Source organism: Triticum aestivum, chromosome 2A, assembly GCF_018294505.1.
Source record: "Triticum aestivum cultivar Chinese Spring chromosome 2A, IWGSC CS RefSeq v2.1, whole genome shotgun sequence".
In the NCBI taxonomy this organism is placed as follows: domain Eukaryota; kingdom Viridiplantae; phylum Streptophyta; class Magnoliopsida; order Poales; family Poaceae; genus Triticum; species Triticum aestivum.
Genome location: NC_057797.1, coordinates 468,379,288 through 468,399,388, shown reverse-complemented (window position 1 = coordinate 468,399,388; position 20,101 = coordinate 468,379,288).

The following is a 20,101-nucleotide window of genomic DNA, read 5'->3' as shown; positions in this document are numbered from 1 at the left end:
TCCACCCATTCGTCTAGGGGCTCATGTTCTACTATGGCCTGGATTTCCACGATCAGGCCCCGAACTTCATCCTCAACATCTCGGCGTTTATCGTCACGTGCGAGGCCTTCCTCCGCATCAAGCCCCACTTTGGCTTATGGCTGAAGACCTTCAATGTCAAGCCGAAGGTAGTGAGCGGCTGCCAGGCAGAGTGCGGAGGTGCCATGGTGGGCAAGATGCCCAATGTCGCATGGCTCGAGGGCTCCTTCATGGAGACCGTAAAGGGGTGGCAATCGTGGTGGTTCTACATCACCGAGCCACGTGACCCTAAATGGGCAGTGGCCCCCGAGTTCCGATCTGGCATCCCCATGCGGCTCACCTCCTGGCAAGAGAAGGGCCTGTCCTGGGGTAGTTCGAGAGAGCTGACCGGACTCCAAACATGTATTCAAAACATGGTGAACAAGAAGCTCAAACTCGTCAACGTAGTCCAGGTCATGCTCATCCGCCGGATCCTCCCGTGCCAACAATGGGCTTTCAACTTGTGGGAGTTTGACCCGGCGCAGCACCGAACTCTAAACAGGCTCTTCGACACAACTCACGAGGATGCCTGGAAGGTGCTATTCAAGGGTGCCGAGGTTCCCCCTCCCACTACCGAGGATCGCGGATTCTGTGCGAAGCGCCAAGCCAACGCGGTAAGCTATTTTACCTCTCACACGATACTTGTTTTTCATAGTTTGACTCTATGCGGGATCTAAGCTCCCGTACCTTTGACAGGACTGGCAGGAGACGGCCGGACATATCGACTGTCCGGCTCCTTTGCCTGAAGGCCCAGCAGACGCTCTCCTAACGAAGATGTTGACTCTGGCTCCTTACAAGGTGTCGGAGAAGACCAAGAAGGCCAAGGGAACCCTAAAGAGTTCCCGACACCAGGCGTCATCGGACTCATCGTCCGATAACTCTGCGACACACTCCTCCCTAGAAGACGACGAGGAAGAAGAAGATGCTCCCCCTTCAGTTGGGGGAGACAAGAAAAGGAAGGCCGCCCCAACTGGGGAGGCCGAAGGGTCCAAGAAGGGAAGGACTCTCCTTCCGGACAGTTCCACCACCGCCGCCGAAGGCGAAGACGAGTGGCTGCTCAGGGCCAAGCCCCTGGCGAAGTCGTAAGTATTCGGATACCAGAGTAACTCATAGCATTCCTTTGTCGCACTGCTTCTCCTAAGGCTGAATATGATTATGCAGGCCGCCACAAGCCCGTATCGATGTATCATCGGACGGCTCCCTGGGCTCGTCGGATATGGATAGCGATCCACTTCCGACCGCCACCTCCCCTTGCCCTATGGACGATGCTGAGGTATTGTCTCAACAGGCACCAGGTCGAGGGAAGACAGTCCCGGAGGCGCCTCAAGGCGACCTTCCAGACTTCGGGAGCAGAGGGAACAAGGCCCCTGAGGGCTCCGAGTTTGGCCCTCAGCCGAACACCGTGCCAGAACCTCCAGTGGTTCCGGACTCGGGCAGGCGGCCTCCTTCCAAGAGGGGCAAGACACCTGTGCCGGTGACCTCTGTCCATCCAGAGGCGCCGGAAAATCCGCTGGGAGCGCTTCGCAGCGCTTCCATCGACGAGGAGCACCATACTATTATGAGTGCTGTGGTCCAGAAGGTTCAGTCCGCCAAGAGCAGATTGAGTGAAGCCTGTGCCAGCCTTCTAATAGGCTTTGAGGTAAGTCTTTAAAATATAGGAAAAATATTACCGCATAGACAGTAGCCCCTGATGCGCTGTTCGGTGTTCACAAAGAAAAGACGAACAGAGGATCAAACAATATTGCAGGAGTCTAATATAAGTATGTCAATATGCGTATGCAGGCTTCGCTGCTGGCATCTGCCACACTGACTGCAGAGGTCGCCGCGCTGAAGCAGGACCTTAAAGGGTCCAAGGAGGAGCTCGGCCTTGCCAAGAGGCAGCTCGAGGAGAACAAAGGTAAGTAGTACCTAGTCTATGGATATGTATAAAAAGAATGTGATTGCAAAATGACAGGATCATCATGAATTTGCCAGGGGCCATGACCGAAGTGGCGACCCTAAAGCAAGCGTTGTCCGAGGCCGAAGATATAGTGGCCAAGGAGTGCACCGAGCGGGAAAGGCAAGATGCTCGGGTGGTTGAGGTGCAACAAGAGCTCCAGGCTCTCGTGACGAAGCACGAGGCGTTGGAGCTTGACTCGAAGACGCGAGAGTCTGAGATTGCCGCGGCCCTCAAGAGCGCAAAGAGTGCCAAGGCCGAAGCCCAAAAGGCCCTCCAAGAGATTGGTGCGATGAAGAAAATAGCAGCGGGTAAGGTATTCTATATGCAAAGCAAGCATGTGAGAGTAAATTACCTATTACTTACCCGAATCCGGAGCTCTGCAGGAGCATTCGCAGATTTGCCCCGCAGCGTGTCGGATGCCGCACAGTTTCACCAAGCCGAGGAGGGAAGCTCAATGGAGAAGCTGTTCTGGTCTCAGTATACTGGGACCGAACACCCGATGCCTCTGAGCGACCAGCTAAAGCAGCTGGTCGAGCTACACAAGGCGGCCGAAACAGGCCATGAAGGGCCTTATAGTCCGGCTGTCGCCTGGCGACGCCCTTCCGAACAGTTACTTTGGCCTGGTGAGGCGTCTTGTAGATGCCTGCCCACGGCTGGAAGTTGTCAAGCGGTCCGTCTGCATCAAAGGTGCACGCCGGGCTTTCGCCCGTGTGAAGGTGCAATGGGCCAAGCTAGACGCCGTGAAGCTGATCAAGGAAGGACCGCCGCAGGGCAAGGAGCATCGCACCCCCGAAATTTATTATGAGGGTGTCCTGAAGGGTGCCCGTCTTGCAGCGGACGAAAAAGGATGTAATATTTGAGTAAACTTTCTCGTGTGATCCTGTATGATGAAAACTTGTTTCATATGCGCTATGCAACGCTTGTTTGAATTTAAAATATTACCTTCTGTTTGGCTGTTGATCCAATCTGAGAGATGGCTAGTCCTTGGCTTCTGCCCCCATGCCGCGAGTGCTGGGGTGTTCGGGATAAACCTGAGCACTCTTGTTCCCATTTTTGGGTCCTTCGAGGGAGGTGCTCAGCACAGCGAACAAGGCAACCGGACTAATAATGCTTTATCACTCTCACTTAGCCATAGAATTTCATAATTTTAAATTTCGGCAAAACCCCTGGTATTCGGAAGGCCGAATTCGGGGCGCGATACACACCTTTAAGACGGATAGGACCGGCTCCTCGCTCTATGCAACATAAGTCTTTAGGGACTCGAAACCTCGCCGAACAGCGACCAGTCTCTCGCCTTATCATGACAGTGAGTTTTACCATTCTCTACTGAGGTGCTTAGCCCATCAGAACTGGGGCACAATCACAGTAGTTCTCTTAGTGCTACCTTAGCCGATAGAGCGAAACGTAAGGTACCAAAACATAGGAGCCGGGCAAACCCAACATTTGACCAAAGACATGATTCGGAGCTGATGCATATAATGCTATAAGTTCGGGGTGCCGCACTGTCGAAAGTGTTCGGACATCTCACACCATATTGTGGGGTACTTAAGCCGCTGATGTATTGGCCGTACCAAAGTGTACAGTTGCAAGGCATCATTAATGAACACATCTCTACCTACTAATAAACCATGCATCGCTTCTGGTCGTACGTCGCTAGTGTTTTTGCTAAAAAAACCCCTCTGTTTCTTTAAAGTCAACCCGCAGTCCCTGTTTAAGTGGCACTCTGGAAAAATGATTTATATTTTTCGTAAAACCCCATGTCATTTAGACTATTCAACGCGCAGTCCAAGCAGAGAAAAAAGAAAAAAGAAAACACAACCACACACACAGCGCACACGGGCTCGCCTCCTCTCCCTCGCCCATGAAGTCATCGCCGCCGCCGCCGCCCATGCCGGCTGCTTCCGGCGACCTCCGGCACAGGGCCGCATGCCCCAAGCTGCCCACGGTCCGCGCCTCCCTCTCCTCCATCCAGACTCTCTGGTCCCGGACTCTACAGCCCGCTCGCAACCACACACCCATGGCTAGGGTTTCGGGCATGGCTTTGCCGGCGCGTCACCGATGGTCCAAAGTTCATCTTTCCTTCCTTCTTGGCTGAGATCTACTGCCCCTACACCTCACCTTATCTTCATATCCTCTGCTGGAGATGTAGTTGGGGCATGCCATGGAAGTTCCCCATCCACCACGGTCGCCGCCGTCAAGGGATTCTTCAAGGAGATGTCAAGGACGCCATGGACATGCAGCTCCTCAAGGCTTTATCATTCCTTTCCTCTGATATATATCAAGTTCTAACAGTACATTAATCCAAGAAATTGTTTTCAGATCAATTAAAGAATCAATCTCATGATGGTTGATGCTTGATGCAGCGAAGGATCACAGATTCACAGATGTAAGGATCAGGAGAATTGGGCCTCACATTAATTTTTTCCAGAATTGGGTGTTGGTACTCTCTAAACTGAATTGAGTGAGCTAAATTTGTGCATCAAAAAAGTAGTCTGTAGCTTTATGTGTTACGTCTTAAGATTGAACTTGAAGATTGCCTTTGGGAGTAGTTTTAGTTGGTAGATGTTTCAGGCTCCAAATACGCACACATTATGTGCTTAATGTGTGGCATAAACATGATCAGTTTTATGCTTAGAAACCAAATCACTGTCCACCCATTTTATTTCTTCATGAGTATTTTGTGTTGAAATCAGATCACCATTCACCTGTTCTTGTACTGTTGTCTTTAACTTATTTTGCCGATTCTTAATAAAATGCTCAGTTCAGGATGTGATTTTCAATTTTAGGCATTTGATACTTTTGGCACTAGGCAATTTTTTTCCTTTGAGCGTGTACCTTCAAATGCAAAGTTCTGACTATGATTTCGCATGCGACCACACCGTCATCGGTCGCTCTGCCTAGCGAGTGCCACCCCGCCGCCTCCCCCCTCCCCCCACCTGGGACCTCACCGCCCGCTCTATCTAATATATTTTTCAGTTTTCTTATAGTCGCCAATACAAATGTCCGCTTGAGTGTCAAAAAGGAGCAGTGATAATGAAAAATGAGTATGGGTTCGTTGCTACATTATAGTAGTTATGTACATCTCAAATTTTCATCCTAGGATTTTTATTTTGACTGATGTGAGTATTTCATAGTCAGTCTTCATATTCCAGCTTCGACTGAAAATAACTATCCTGAAAACTATTGGCAATACTCACAATGTGGTCTGCAAAGAAACATTTGATGATCTTGCTTGATAACTTACCGGCGGGCAGAAAATATATCATGTTAGTACCATTCATAAGCAAACATGTACCTTATTTCTGCTTAGATGTTCTCTGTTTCTTATTTCATAAGTGTTTTGCATTCCCTATAGAAGCTGACCGGCCAAATTTATGTTCACTACACTAGCATAGTCTCTCAAGTACTGCACTCCTGCAGGCCACCCAACCCATATTTAAAATTGGGCACTTTTAGTTCTGACTGCAGTCATATAGATATTCATGTATAAAATGGCTTGCTTTTTGTTCTGGTTAAATCCAGTGATGGTGATCTAGCTGATCATGCTTCTTAGCCGCTATTAGCGGGCGAAGGCGAAGCGTGTACAAGTATATATTTCCACATAGAAAATAATTCATCTACACAAGCCTTCAGAACAGGGTAGATTTCCTAGAAGGCGACACCCAATAGGTCATTTCTGTACCCAGGTTTCTTTGCAAGCTTAGAATTATCAAATTCTACTACAGTTTATATTTGATGCATGAAATTGACCTCTTAGCAATCACCTGTTCAACAATCTTTGTATTATATGCAACCATCAGGCTTATGCATATAATCGTTCAGGTCCTGATTTTTTAAATTAAATATTCTTAATGTTGAGCATTTTGTATCACGGATTCAGTTCATTATTCAGGATCACAAGAGTCCAATTCTTATGTGGTTCAGTAAGCACCAATGATAATACGAGTTAGACGGCTATACAACTCGACTTATCTACTGAAACAAGATGCTTAGCAGATCAACAAGATGCTTACAGATATAGAACAGCAGGAGGGTGAGGTGTGGGTATAACGTGGCAAATGATAGACCCAGTGAACAAGGAATGACAGTTGTGTAGAGGGTTAACGGGTGTGGTTACAACATGACAATAAGAGAAAGTCCCGGTAAAGAAGGATTGAACGTTGCGTGGGCTTTCCATGTATGAATACTGCTGGCAGTGTTATAGTGTGCTGATATGTGCTTTGTAAACAGCATGCCAAGTGGTCCATTAGAAAAGGGCTAGATAGATTATCAAACAATGAGGGAAGCGAGGGAGATCTTGGGACGGTGGCGTATTGATTAGCCGTCTTCAAGTAGAAGATCCGGACAAGCATAAGGGTGTGCGATTTTTTTGCGATGCAATGCATGGGCGCCACGACCGACCTCAACCTTCGGATTTTACAGTACTGTAGTATTCATAGAAGTCTACTTTTTTGTTTGTATTCGTAGTAAATTATAGTTAATTGATGACTAACCTGATGATGGATTTACTGTCCTATAGCTTCTATAATTTACCGCACTATGATTTTTTTGATTGTTTGAATTTATAGTGACCTTATGTTTGAATTTACACTACCCTGTTTGAAGTTCTACAATCCTATAACATCTGTAATTTATAGTAGTAGCCTAAAGGTTGTGAATTTTGTATTTTACAGTGATAGATTTTACAGTATATAGTTACCTGAATTTACAGTGCTACATTTTTTACTGGAAGAACTATTTGAAGGAGATTGTGAGAGTACTGACCTACATTTTGTCTTCTTGGTGTGACTGTAGTTTCCTGATTGTGTAGCTATTCTGTCCCCTTCTTCCTCCATCCTCTTTCTTATTCTTATGTGATCATAAAGTACACATTGTTACTGGTTGTTTCTCCTTATTTTTACTGAAGTTCCAGTATCTTTGTTGTGATCTGGTTGTTACTGACTGGAATTTTAGTAAAATGAACACTGTAAAATTCATCAAAACTGAATATGTGACACACTTTAAAAGTTACTGTTTATTCATAGTGAGATGACTGTAAATTTCAATTGAATCCACTGTATTTAAAGCTTCATGACGATGAAATGTTTAGTATGTGATTAGCTCATCTTGTGTTGATCAGTGTACATCAGGTTGATGATGATTTTACGACAGCCTAATTATGAATTTATAGTATGTTTGTGTTCAGGAGTTTCTTCCACAAGTATCAACTTCATATCCTTGAGAATGCCATGACAATTTCAGGTTTGCTTCCAATAGTATTGTGAAGAAAACAAAACTGTCAATAACCTGGAGAATGTCGTGAGAGTACTCACCTGGCAGTGTTGCTTTTTGGGCCCTTTCATTGCTTGCTCATGGATCAGAGCGCATAGGTCATACAGACACGTGCCATGTTTGTTGTGCCTGAAAAAATTGGTTCAATGCCCCTTTATTTTCAGTCAAGTGTTTTTTCAGTTGGTCTCAGATTTTTACTAATTGGTATATTTGATTGAAGGCCAATTCAATTTCAGTCGTTTGTAGTATAGACACTCCCCTTTTTTTAATACCAAGTGTTCTCTATGGGGGAAGCCTATACGATGCTACCGCGCACACCACCCCACCTGTGTTGGGAGTTCTCATGGGCGAGCCCATTTTTTGATTTTTTTTTATTTGTGTTTTCTTTTTCTTTCTTTTTTCCTTTCATTTTCTTTTCTTTTTTCCTTTTTATTTCTTCTTTTCTCATCTTTAATTTTTCAATTTTTTGTGAAATTTATTTTCAAATTCACGAAGATTTTTTGTTCATCGAATTTCAAAAAATGTTCATCTATGTAAAAAAGGGTTCATCGAATTCAATATTTTCATCGGATTTAAAAATGTTCATGAAAATTTGTTCACTAACCTAAAAAATGTTCATTAAATTAAAATTGTGTTCATCATTTTCAAAAAAAGTTCAACAAATTCATTTTTATACGAATTTAAAAGTTGTTATTCAAGTTTAGAAAAGTTCAACATTATAAAAGAAAGCTTATAATTTTTTCCATAAAAATAAAAAATTGTTCCTGAAAATGTATTTTTAAATTTTTTGAAATCATTGACATTTTTTCAGGAACTGTTTTTGAGAAGTCAAAACTAACAATGTTTTTTGCAATTTTAGAACCTTTTTGTAATCGCAAATTATTATAACATAAAATAAAATAGGAGGAGAAAACAAAAATGAAAAGTACAACAAACTTATATATATCTAAAAATACCCAACATAGTAAAAATCATTTTATAATAAGCACACAGTTATATATATTCACACTTTTTAAAAACTGGTCAAAATTCCCAAAAGTTATTACATTTAAAAATTCATTTAGAAATGTTCAGAAAAATGCTATTATTTTTTATTTTTTAATAAATCATTTCATTTTATTAAAGAATCATGTTTTCTGAAAAGAAAAAAATAGAGACTATTCCATGAATTATTCTTTAGTCAGGCAAAGGATGTTGAGGTGGCTTCTTAACGACCAATATTCAGCGAGAAACAATGATCACATTTATTAGAATTGAATATAAGAAATGGTGCGTAAGCTGGGTGCGCCGTTCGGAGAACAAAGTTGCCCATGTTTTATTTCGAGCCTACCGGCGTGATAACTTCAATAAGTCGCAGTGATTCTAACTCAAATAAAAAAATTGTACCTAGTGACACATCTTGTAGATTTTGCAAGATTTCATGCCCGTTGCAACGCACGTGCATTTGTACTAGTATATACAAAAAAAGAAGAATGCAATAATAGTCTTAATGCTATGTATTGTTTATTCAAAAGGATGCGTTAAAGCCGAATGATACAGATAGTGCGATAAGCAAAAAGTAGGACTATGTCCCTTCCAAGGGCAAGCGGAGGAATAGTATTCAAGAAAATATTTCACTCATTATCGTAATCCACCTGGGAGTTCCGTGGTGTGACGTAGCTTTCTGCCTCCTTGGTTGCTGCATCATGTGTTCGGTAATCATGTTGTCGGACAGGGTTTCTAGAGATTAAAGTCCTGAAAGAGAAAAATAACAAAGCGGGAAGCCCCTAGTGCAGTTTAAGCTGCGTATTGGGGCGTGCCATAGTTGTGCCCCCCTCCCCGCCTGTTCCCATGGTATTTTTAATGCGTAATTATGTACGCGTGGCACGAATTTCGCCATTTGGCTTGGGCCAGGTGGGGGCCGCATTGCTACACGAGCTCAGATCTTGCCAGGCGGTCTATTTGCCGATTACTCCGAGCGCGCTTGAAGGTGTCCGGGTCTTGAAATGCCAAACTGGTGGATTGCCTTGAGAGGCTGCTTTGCACTTCTGCTGCGAGGGCCGCAGTGTGCTCCTCCGTGCGGAGAGAGCGCTCTGTGTTTCCATTAACTATGATGACCCCCAAGGTCCTGGCATCTTGAGCTTGAGGTATGCATAATGCGGTACCGCATTGAATCTCGCAAATGCGGTTCGCCCGAGCAGTGCATGATAGCCACTGCGGAACGGGACTATATCGAAGATTAATTCTTCGCTTCGTAAGTTATCCGGGGTTCCGAAGACCACTTTCAGTGTAATTGAGCCTGTGCAATGGGACTCTACACCTGGAATGACGCCTTTAAAAGTCGTTTTTGTGGGTTTGATCCTTCAGGGGTCTATACCCATTTTGCACACTGTGTCCTGGTAAAGCAGGTTCAGACTGCTGCCGCCATCCATAAGGACTCAAGTGAGGTGAAATCCATCGATGATTGGGTCTAAGACCAGTGCGGCGAATCCGCCATGACGGATACTAGTGGGGTGGTCCCTGCGATTGAAGGTGATCGGACAGGAGGATCATGGGTTGAACTTTGGGGCGACTATCTCCAACGCATATACGTCCCTGAGCGCACGCTTCCGCCCCCTCTTGGGGATGTGGGTTACGTATATCATGTTCACCGTCCGCACTTGTGGGGGGAACCTCTTCTGTCCTCCGGTGTTCGGCTGCCGGGGCTCTTCCTCGTCATCGCTATGTGGCCCCTTATCTTTGTTTTCGGTAATTAACTTGCCGGCCTGCTTGAATACCCAACAATCCCTATTGGTGTTGTTGGCTGGCTTGTCGGGGTACCGTGTATCTGACATGAGCGATCGAGTATGCGATCCAAACTGGACGGGCCTGGAGTGCTTCTTTTAAATGGCTTTTTCCGCTGACCGGGTTTAGAGCCTTTGAATCCGGCATTGACTGCCATATCCTCAGTACTGTCGCTGTTAATGCGGCGCTTATGTTTATTTCGACATGACCTGCCATTGCCGTCCTTGGTATCCGAAGTACCACGGTTCTTTGATATGTTATTACTGTGAGCCAGCCAGTTGTCTTCTCCTGCACAAAAGCGGGTCATGAGTGTCGTGAGGGCTGCCATATATTTCGGCTTTTCCTGACCAAGGTGCCGGGCTAGCCACTCGTCGCGGATGTTGTGTTTGAAAGCTGCTAGGGCCTCTGCATCCGGACAGTCGATGATTTGATTTTTCTTTGTTAGGAACCAAGTCCAGAATTGCCTGGCCGATTCTTCTGGCTGCTGAATTATGTGGCTCAAGTCATCGGCATATGGTGGTCGCACATAAGTGCCCTGAAAGTTGTCGAGGAATGCGGCCTCCAGTTCTTCCCAACAGCTAATGGACTCTGCTGGCAAGCTGTTAAGCCAATGCCGCGCTAGTCCTTTGAGCTTTAGTGGGAGGTATTTGATGGCGTGTAAGTCATCATTGCAGGCCATGTGGATGTGGAGGAGGAAATCCTCGATCCATACCACAGGATCTGTTGTGCCGTCATATGATTCTATATTTACGGGTTTGAAACCCTCTGGGATTTGGTGATCCATGACTTTGTCTGTGAAGCATAAGGGGTGTGCGGCACCTTTGTATTGGGCTATATCGCGACGCAGCTCGAATGGGTCTTGCCCGCTATGTTCGGCCCGGCCGGATTTACTTTTACTGTATCCGGCGTGACGTTTATCGTCTTGCATAGTGGTGCGCCCTCCTGATCCGTACATCGATCTTGCATGTTTTGCTTTGTCCTCCAATATGTCTCGCAGGTCTGGCGTATTTCCCCGTGCCTTTTTATTTGAATGGCGTCGGGGTGCAGGCTGAGTTTTTGGCTGGAATGCCTCTCTATCGCGGCCACGAGGTGGCCGATCAGCCGCGTCATACGCTTCTTCCTCCAGTTGGGGTAGCAACCTGCAATTTGGGTAACTCTTGGAGGGGCGCTCGAGTTTATATTCCTGGGCCGCGAGGACTTCAGTCCATCTGTCAGCTAGCAGATCTTGATCAGCTTGAAGCTGCTGCTGCTTTTTCTTAAGGCTATCTGCCGTGGCTATAAGATGGCGCTTGAAGCGCTCTTGGTCGATGGGATCCTCTGGCACGACGAATTCATCATCATCGAGGCTTGCTTCGTATTCGGAGGGGGGCATGTAATTACCATCCTCTGCCTCTCCATCTGCCGCTCTCTCTGGAGGGCTGGCTCCTACATCCTCCTGCTCTAAATCTTGCTGGAGGGGATTGTTGCCATCTTCGAGCACTATCCGAAGTGTTATTATCTCCTGTGCCGGTATCAACACTTTTGCTTTGGCGGGACTTAGAGCGGAGCCGCTAACGTCGGCGCTTGGGTTGCTTCTTGGAGGGGTCATCCTCCGTTGTCTCGTCACCATTACCTTCTTTGGGTGTGTCCACCATGTATATATCGTATGATGAGGTGGCTGTCCAATGCCCTGTGGGCAGTGGTTCCTCTTCGTCTCCTGCATCGTCGTCCATACCATCGATGTCTTCAGAGTCGAAGTCGAGCATGTCGGTTAAGTCATCGACAGTGGCTACCAAGTGGATGGTGGGTGGGCAGCGAATTTCTTCGTCATCCTTATCCCAATCCTGCCGGACATAGTTCGGCCTGGATCCTCCTGACAAGGAGAGAGACCTTAATGAGTTCAGTATGTCGCCAAAAGGCGAGTGCTGAAAAATATCCGCGGAGGTAAACTCCATGATCGGTGCCCAATCGGATTCGCTAGGAACGGGCGCACGCGGTTCGGAGTCCGTGGACGGAGAAGGGTCCGACAGTGTGACAACACGGCTCTCACGCAGGGTAAGGTCGATGTTCGGCTCGATCGCCGCTAAGGGTAAGGCCTCCATGGCGGGGTCCATCCACCCGTCCATGGAGGGCGCAACTGGCTCCAAATAGAGGGTCGGAGCGGCTGCCGGTGTGATCTCCTGAACACTGTCTGATGGTAGAGCTAAATCGTACACATCGTGACCGCGTGACACACAAGGCAGAGACTCGAATCCGTTGAAGATCAAGTCTCCGCGGATATCGGCCGTGTAGTTTAAGCTTCCAAACCTGACCTGGTGGCCAGGGGCGTAACTTTTGATCTGCTCCAGATGGCCAAGTGAGTTGGCCCGCAGTGCGAAGCCGCCGAACACAAAGATCTGTCCGGGGAAAAAAGTCTCACCCTGGACTGCGTCGCTATTGATGATAGAAGGAGCCATCAAGCCTAACGGCGACGACACAGAGGAACTCTCAATGAAAGAACCAATGTCGGTGTCAAAAACGGTGGATCTCGGGTAGGGGGTCCCCAATAGTGCGTCTAAGGTGGATGGTAACAGGAGGCAAGGGACACGATGTTTTACCCAGGTTCGGGCCCTCTTGATGGAGGTAAAACCCTACGTCCTGCTTGATTTATTCTTGATGATATGTGATACATCTCCGTCGTATCTACTTTTCCAAACACTTTTGCCCTTGTTTTGGACTCTAACTTGTATGATTTGAATGGAACTAACCCGGACTGACGCTATTTTCAGCAGAATTACCATGGTGTTCTTTTATGTGCAGAAAACAAATATTCTCGGAATGACTTGAAACTCCACGGGAGGTCTTAGAAAAAATAATAAAAAATCCTCGCCAAATATGAAGACCAGGGGGCCCACACCCTGTCCACGAGGGTGGGGGCGCGCCCCCTACCTCGTGGGCCCCCTGTTGACCCTCCCACGCCAACTCCAACTCTATATATTTGCTTTCGGAGAGAAAAAAATCAGAGAGAAGAAATCATCGCGTTTTACGATACGGAGCCGCCGCCAAGCCCTCAAACCTCTTGGGAGGGCTGATCTGGAGTCCGTTCGGGGCTCCGGAGAGGGGGATTCGTCGCCGTCGTCATCATCAACCATCCTCCATCACCAATTTCATGATGCACACCGCCGTGCATGAGTAATTCCATCGTAGGCTTGCTGGACGGTGATGGGTTGGATGAGATTTATCATGTAATCGAGTTAGTTTTGTTAGGGTTTGATCCCTAGTATCCATTATGTTCTGAGATTGATGTTGCTATGACTTTGCTATGCTTAATGCTTGTCACTAGGGCCCGAGTGCCATGATTTCAGATCTGAACCTATTATGTTTTCATGAATATATGTGAGTTCTTGATCCTATCTTGCAAGTCTATAGTCACCTACTATGTGTTATGATCCGGCAACCCCGAAGTGACAATAATCGGGACCACTCCCGGTGATGACTATAGTTTGAGGAGTTCATGTATTCACTATGTGCTAATGCTTTGTTCCGGTGCTCTATTAAAAGGAGGCCTTAATATCCCTTAGTTTCCAATAGGACCCCGCTGCCATGGGAGGGTAGGACAAAAGATGTCATGCAAGTTCTTTTCCATAAGCACGTATGACTATTTACAGAATACATGCCTACATTACATTGATGAACTAGAGCTAGTTCTGTGTCACCCTATGTTATGACTGTTACATGATGAACCACATCCGGCATAATTATCCATCACTGATCCGGTGCCTACGAGTTTTCTACATACTGGTTTACGCTTATTTACTTTTCCGCTGCTACTGTTACAATCACTACAAAATACCAGAAAAATTACTTTTGTTGTCTTTACTTTTGTTACTGCTACCACCACTATCATATTACTTTACTACTAAACACTGTGCTGCAGATACTAAGTTTCTAGGTGTGGTTGAATTGACAACTCAGCTGCTAATACTTGAGAATATTCTTTGGCTCCTCTTGTGTTGAATCAATAAATTTGGGTTCAATACTCTACCCTCGAAAGTTGTTGCGATCCCCTATACTTTTGGGTTATCAAGACTAATTTTTGGCGCCGCTGCCGGGGAGCATAGCTCTATTCTTTGAGTCACTTGGGATTTATATCTGCTAGACACTATGAAGAACTTGAGAGATCCAAAAACCAAGATCCATCCCTCAACTACGAGGGGAGGTAAGGAACTGCCATCTAGCTCTGCACTTGATTCACCTTTTGTTATGAGTAAGTTTGCGACACCTACACCTGCTTCTGCTATTCGTTCTGATATGTCGCAAGTTATTGATGATGCCACTTCTGCTATGCATGATACTTATGATGAAACTGCTTCTATGCCTGATACTACTGTGCCCCTTAGTGAATTTCTTGATGAACAAATTGCTAGGGCTAGAGAAAAAGAAATTATTGAATCTGAATACGATGATGATAGTGATGATGAAAATATGCCTGTTATTCCTGAAGGTTATCTTTTTGATATGGAATCTTCTGCTGCTATTTCTGCTTGCAGAGATAGATATGAGCTTAAGAGGTTATTAATTAAATGGAACAAAGAATCACTTAGAGATAGAATGAGACCTGACCCTGCTTTTGCTACTTCACCTATATGTGTTCCTGATAAAATGAATTCTCTGTTGATCCTGATATAATTACTTTGGTTGAATCTGATCCGTTTTATGGCTATGAATCTAAAACTGTTGTGGCACATCTCACTAAGTTAAATGATATAGATGCCCTGTTCACTAATAATGAGAGATCACGTTACCTCTATTTACTCAAAATATTTATGTTCTCATTAAAGGATGATGCTAAAATATGGTTTAATTCTCTTGATCCCGGTTGTGTGCGTAGTCCCCAGGACATGGTTTATTACTTCTCTGCTAAATATTTTCCTGCTCATAAGAAACAAGCTGCTTTGAGGGAAATATACAACTTTGTGCAAATTAAAGAAGAGAGTCTCCCACAAGCTTGGGGGAGGCTTCTCAAGTTACTTAATGCTTTGCCTGATCATCCTCTTAAGAAAACTGAAATACTTGATATCTTTTATAATGGACTAACCGATGCTTTCAGAGATTACCTGGATAGTTGTGCTGGTTCTCTTTTCAGGGAAAGAACACCGGATGAAGCTGAAATTCTATTGAATAATATGTTGACAAATGAAAATAATTGGGCATCTCCTGAGCCATCTCCTGCTCCAATTACTGAACATATTCCTAAACCAACTCCGAAGAAGAGAGGTATTTTATTTCTCAGTCCCGAAGATATGCAAGAGGCAAAGAAATCTACGAAAGAGAAAGGTATTAAAGCTGAAGACGTTAAGAATTTACCTCCTATTGAAGAAATACATGGTCTTAATAAACTGCCTATTGAAGAAACATATGATCTCAATTATTTATTCACTGAAGAACCTCCTGATCCCGATATCCCGACACAGGTAGTAAAGGTAAATTCTCTCTATAGATATGATAAAGCTGAAGTCCCTCCTACTAAAATTGCTAGTCAGTGCTTGGATGAGTTTGATAACTTTATGTTTAAGCAAGATGACTTCAATGCTTATTTTGGTAGACAATTAGAAGAAAATGCTTATATGATTAGACGCTTGGGTGATTATATGGCTGATATTAAAGGTGAACTTAAACTTATTAGCAAACATGCTTCTCTGGTTAACAACCAAGTAGAGCAAGTACTTAAAACTCAAAAAGATGTGCTTGATGAAATGAATAGTAAGAAAAATGATTATGTTGTTAGAGTGGCTACTAGAACTGGTAGAATGACTCAGGAACCTTTGTTTCCTGAAGGCCACCCTAAGAGAATCGAGCAAGATTCTCAAAGAAATAATATTGATGTTCCTAGTTCTTCAAAAAAGAGGAAGAAGAAAAATGATAGAACTGTGCAAACATCTAGTGAACCTATTGCTGAACCACCCGATAATCCAAATGATATATCTATGTCTGATGCTGAAACACAATCTGGTAATGAACATGAACCTAGTAAAAATATTAATGATGATGTTCATGATGATGCTCAACCTAGTAATGATAATGATGTAGAAATTGAACCTGCCATTGATCTTGATAACCCACAATCAAAGAATCAACGTTATGATAAAAGAGACTTTGTTGCTAGGAATCATGGTAAAAAAGGGAACCTTGGGTTCAGAAACCCATGCCTTTTCCTTCGAAGCCATCCAAGAAAAAGGATGATGAGGATTTTGAGCGCTTTGCTGAAATGATTAGGCCTATCTTTTTGTGTATGAGATTAACTGATGTGCTCAAAACAAATCCTTATGCTAAATATATGAAAGATATCATTACTAATAAAAGAAAGATACCGGAAGCTGAAATTTCCACCATGCTTGCTAATTACACTTTTAAGGGTGGAATACCAAAGAAACTTGGATACCCCGGAGTACCTACTATACCTTGCTCCATTAAAAGAAATTATATTAAAGCTGCTTTATGTGATCTTGGAGCCGGTGTTAGTGTTATGCCTCTCTCTTTATATCATAGACTTGACTTGAATAAGCTGACACCTACCGAAATATCTTTGCAAATGGCTGATAAATCAACTGCTATACATGTCGGTATTTGTGAGGATGTGCCCGTTGTGGTTGCAAACGTTACTATTTTAAGGGACTTTGTTATTCTTGATATTCCCGAGGATGATAGTATGTCTATTATTCTTGGAAGACCTTTTCTTAATACTGCAGGGGCTGTTATTGATTGCAACAAAGAAAATCTCACTTTTCATGTTAATGGTAATGAGCATACGGTACACTTTCCAAGGAAACAACCTCAAGTTCATAGTATCAACTCTATTGGAAAAATTCCATCGATTATATTTGGAAGTTTTGAATTTCCTCTTCCTACTGTCAAGAAGAAATACAATATTCTTATTATTGGGGATGTCCATATCCCCGTTGAGGTAACTTAGTGTTATTTGAAATTTGTCCGGTTTCATGATTATCGGAATGAGTTTGTTAACAAGACTTGATCAACCTTGTTAGTGGATTCTTTTTGATGAGCATGATATGGATGAAACTAGAAGCACAAACTTTTGTACCCTCTCTATATTTTCTGTTATTTATATTAAATAAAGTAAAAATAGTATTTTTCTGTCTGTTATATGATTATCAGTGCAATATAAAAATATCCTGAAAATAAAAGTCCTCAGAATGCCATGCCAATTTAATATGATTTTTTCAGGAATATTTAAGGATTTACTGTGCAAAAATAACCGCGGGAGGAGCTGCCACCGGGTCATGAGGGTGGTGGGCGCCCCCCCCTATAGGGTGCGCCCCCTGCCTCATGGGCCTACGGTGGCCCTCCTCCACTTATCCCAGCACCCATCTTGTTCCTCTGTCTCACACAAACCCGAAAAACCAACTCAAGCACGAGTTCCAGCCACTTTTGCTGTGATTTTTGATCTCCTTGCTCAAAGCACCTCTCGTAAAACTGCTTGGGGAGATTGTTCCTTGGTATGTGACTCCTCCATTGGTCCAATTAGTTTTTGTTCTAGTGCTTTATTCTTTGCAAATTTGTGCTGCATAGGTGACCATGTTCTTGAGCTTGCATGTCAAATTTATATGGTTCCAAGTAGTTCTAATGCTTGATTTAGGCTCTAGGCACTTGTAGGAGTAGTTGCTATCAGTTTTATTGGGGTTGGTTCATTTTTGTTTGAAGTTACTAAAAATTTCAGAATTTTTCAGAGGAAAACAATATGTTTAGGAAGGTGTTCCAAGGTGGTTCCTCTAAGAAGCAAGGACCCAGAATTGCTATGCGCGATGCTGACAAGGATCCACCAAGAGACACTCCAGTACAGCCTTGCGAATGGCCGTCGGAAAATTTTATGGACCGTGTGGGAATTAAAGAAGAATTCAAATCATATTTGCGCAATGTCAGTCTTGAGGATTTTGAGGATAACAAATGCCCCCAATATCATGATCTCACAAGTTCATTTGTGTGGAGGTTTGAGTATTCATCTTCGCGTAATTCTCCTTCAGTCATGTTTGATCTTTATGACAAATCTTATACCATGGACCTAGAGGATTTCACTTCTTCTTGTGAACTTCCATCATGGAGCAGTATTAGGGATCCCCCTAAATCTGAATTTAGAAACTTTCTTGCTAGTATAACTGTGGAGGAATCCAGAGACATAACGCAGGCTACCATAGGGAGCATTCACTTTCCTGCTATACATTATTTTGCTCTCTTCATCGATAGATGCATAAATGCTGAGGATGAAGCATGTCACATGTGTGTCCCTGATCTTAGCAGTCTTAGGAGTGCTGTGTTAGGAGACCAATCTTATCATATGGGAGCCATTGTAGCTTGTAGGTTGCATCATAATAGACATAATGGAGATTTCTTTGGAGGAATTTATGCAACCCGCTTAGCTCATTTTCTTGAAATAGACATTCATGAGGGTGATATGGAGTTGCCTCCTGCATATTTAGATTATAACTCTATGGCTTCGCACCAGTTTGTCGAGAGGCCTGAATCACCTCTCTTATATCGCTTAATTTTTTATAAACGACATGTTTTCCGTATTACTCTCCCTGCTCCTGCCTTCTTTGATTCACAGACAAAAGGAAGATATGTTATTACCAGAGAGGAGGCAGAAGAGTACGAGAGGAGAGCGGAGGCAGCTCGACTCCATGCTGCAGCTCAGCAGGCGATAACCAATGCACATCAGTATGATCCCAACTATTCTTCTTCATCACAGTATGACCCCAACAATTATTATTATGGATATCCGCCAGGCCAGCCGTGGCCACAGACAAACTTAGGCCAAAAGCCTAAGCTTGGGGGAGTACGTATTTCTCACCGACATTACATTTATGTTCACTCACACTCACTGCTAGATGTCGGTGCTCATACTTTTTCATTGTAATATCCATGCTAGTTTATTTTCTTTTTCCTGCTTTCTTCTTGTGTGTTTAGTAAACCTTAAGAAAAACCAAAAAAATTAGTAGTAGTTTATTTTTCTGCTGTAGTAGTAATAATTAAAAAGAAAACCCAAAAATATTTCCCGTTCTTCTTTTGCTTGTTGGGAGCTTTCCCGTGTAAATAGTTTTATTTCTTTTCTTTTCTTTGGGGGTCAGTAGGAGAAGACCATAATTAAATTGTTGAAGTGGCTCTTATATGCATTATTATTGATTTAACCAAGAGCCCATATTGCCTTGTCTTCTCCTGTTTATTGAATGCCCGCAGATTCCAGCTTCGGCCAATGCACGTGCACTCTTATTATTATTCACACCGTTCGGTCGTGCAAGTGAAAGGCAATTATGATAATATATGATGGACTGACTGAGATGAGAAAAGCTGGTATGAACTCGACCTCTTTTGTTTTTGTAAATATGATGAGTCCCACGTTCTTGATTCAACTTATTATGAGTAAACATGTTTGCAATGACAATTAGAGATCATAGTTGCTTGTGCCATGCTTGATTAGCTATGACTTATAATGATTTACCTTGTATGCCAACATGCTATTGAGATGATTATGATGTGGTATGATGGGGTGGTATCCTCCTTTGAATGATTTAAGTGACTTGACTTGGCACATGTTCACGCATGTAGTTGAAACAAAATCAACATAGCCTTCACGATATTTATGTTCATGGTGGATTATATCCTACTCATGCTTGCATCCAATGTTTATTAATTTTAATGCATGTACATGGCTGTTGTCGCTCTCTAGTTGGTCGCTTCCCAGTCTTTTGCTAGCCTTCACTTGTACTAAGTGGGAATATTACTTGTGCATCCAAACCCTTGAACCCCAAAGTTATTCCAGATGAGTCCACTATACCTTCCTATATGCGGTGTCTACCTGCCGTTCCAAGTAAATTTGTATGTGCCAAACTCTAAACCTTCAAATAAACATTCTGTTTTGTATGCTCGAATAGCTCATGTATCAACAAAGGCTGTCCTTATCTTCCGTGTTAGGCGGGTTATTCTCAAGAGGAGTGGACTCCGCTCCTCACTCACGAGAAAATGGCTGGTCACCGGGATGCCCAGTCCCATGCTTTATGCAAACTAAATCAAAATTAATTGCAAACAAAACCCCCTGGG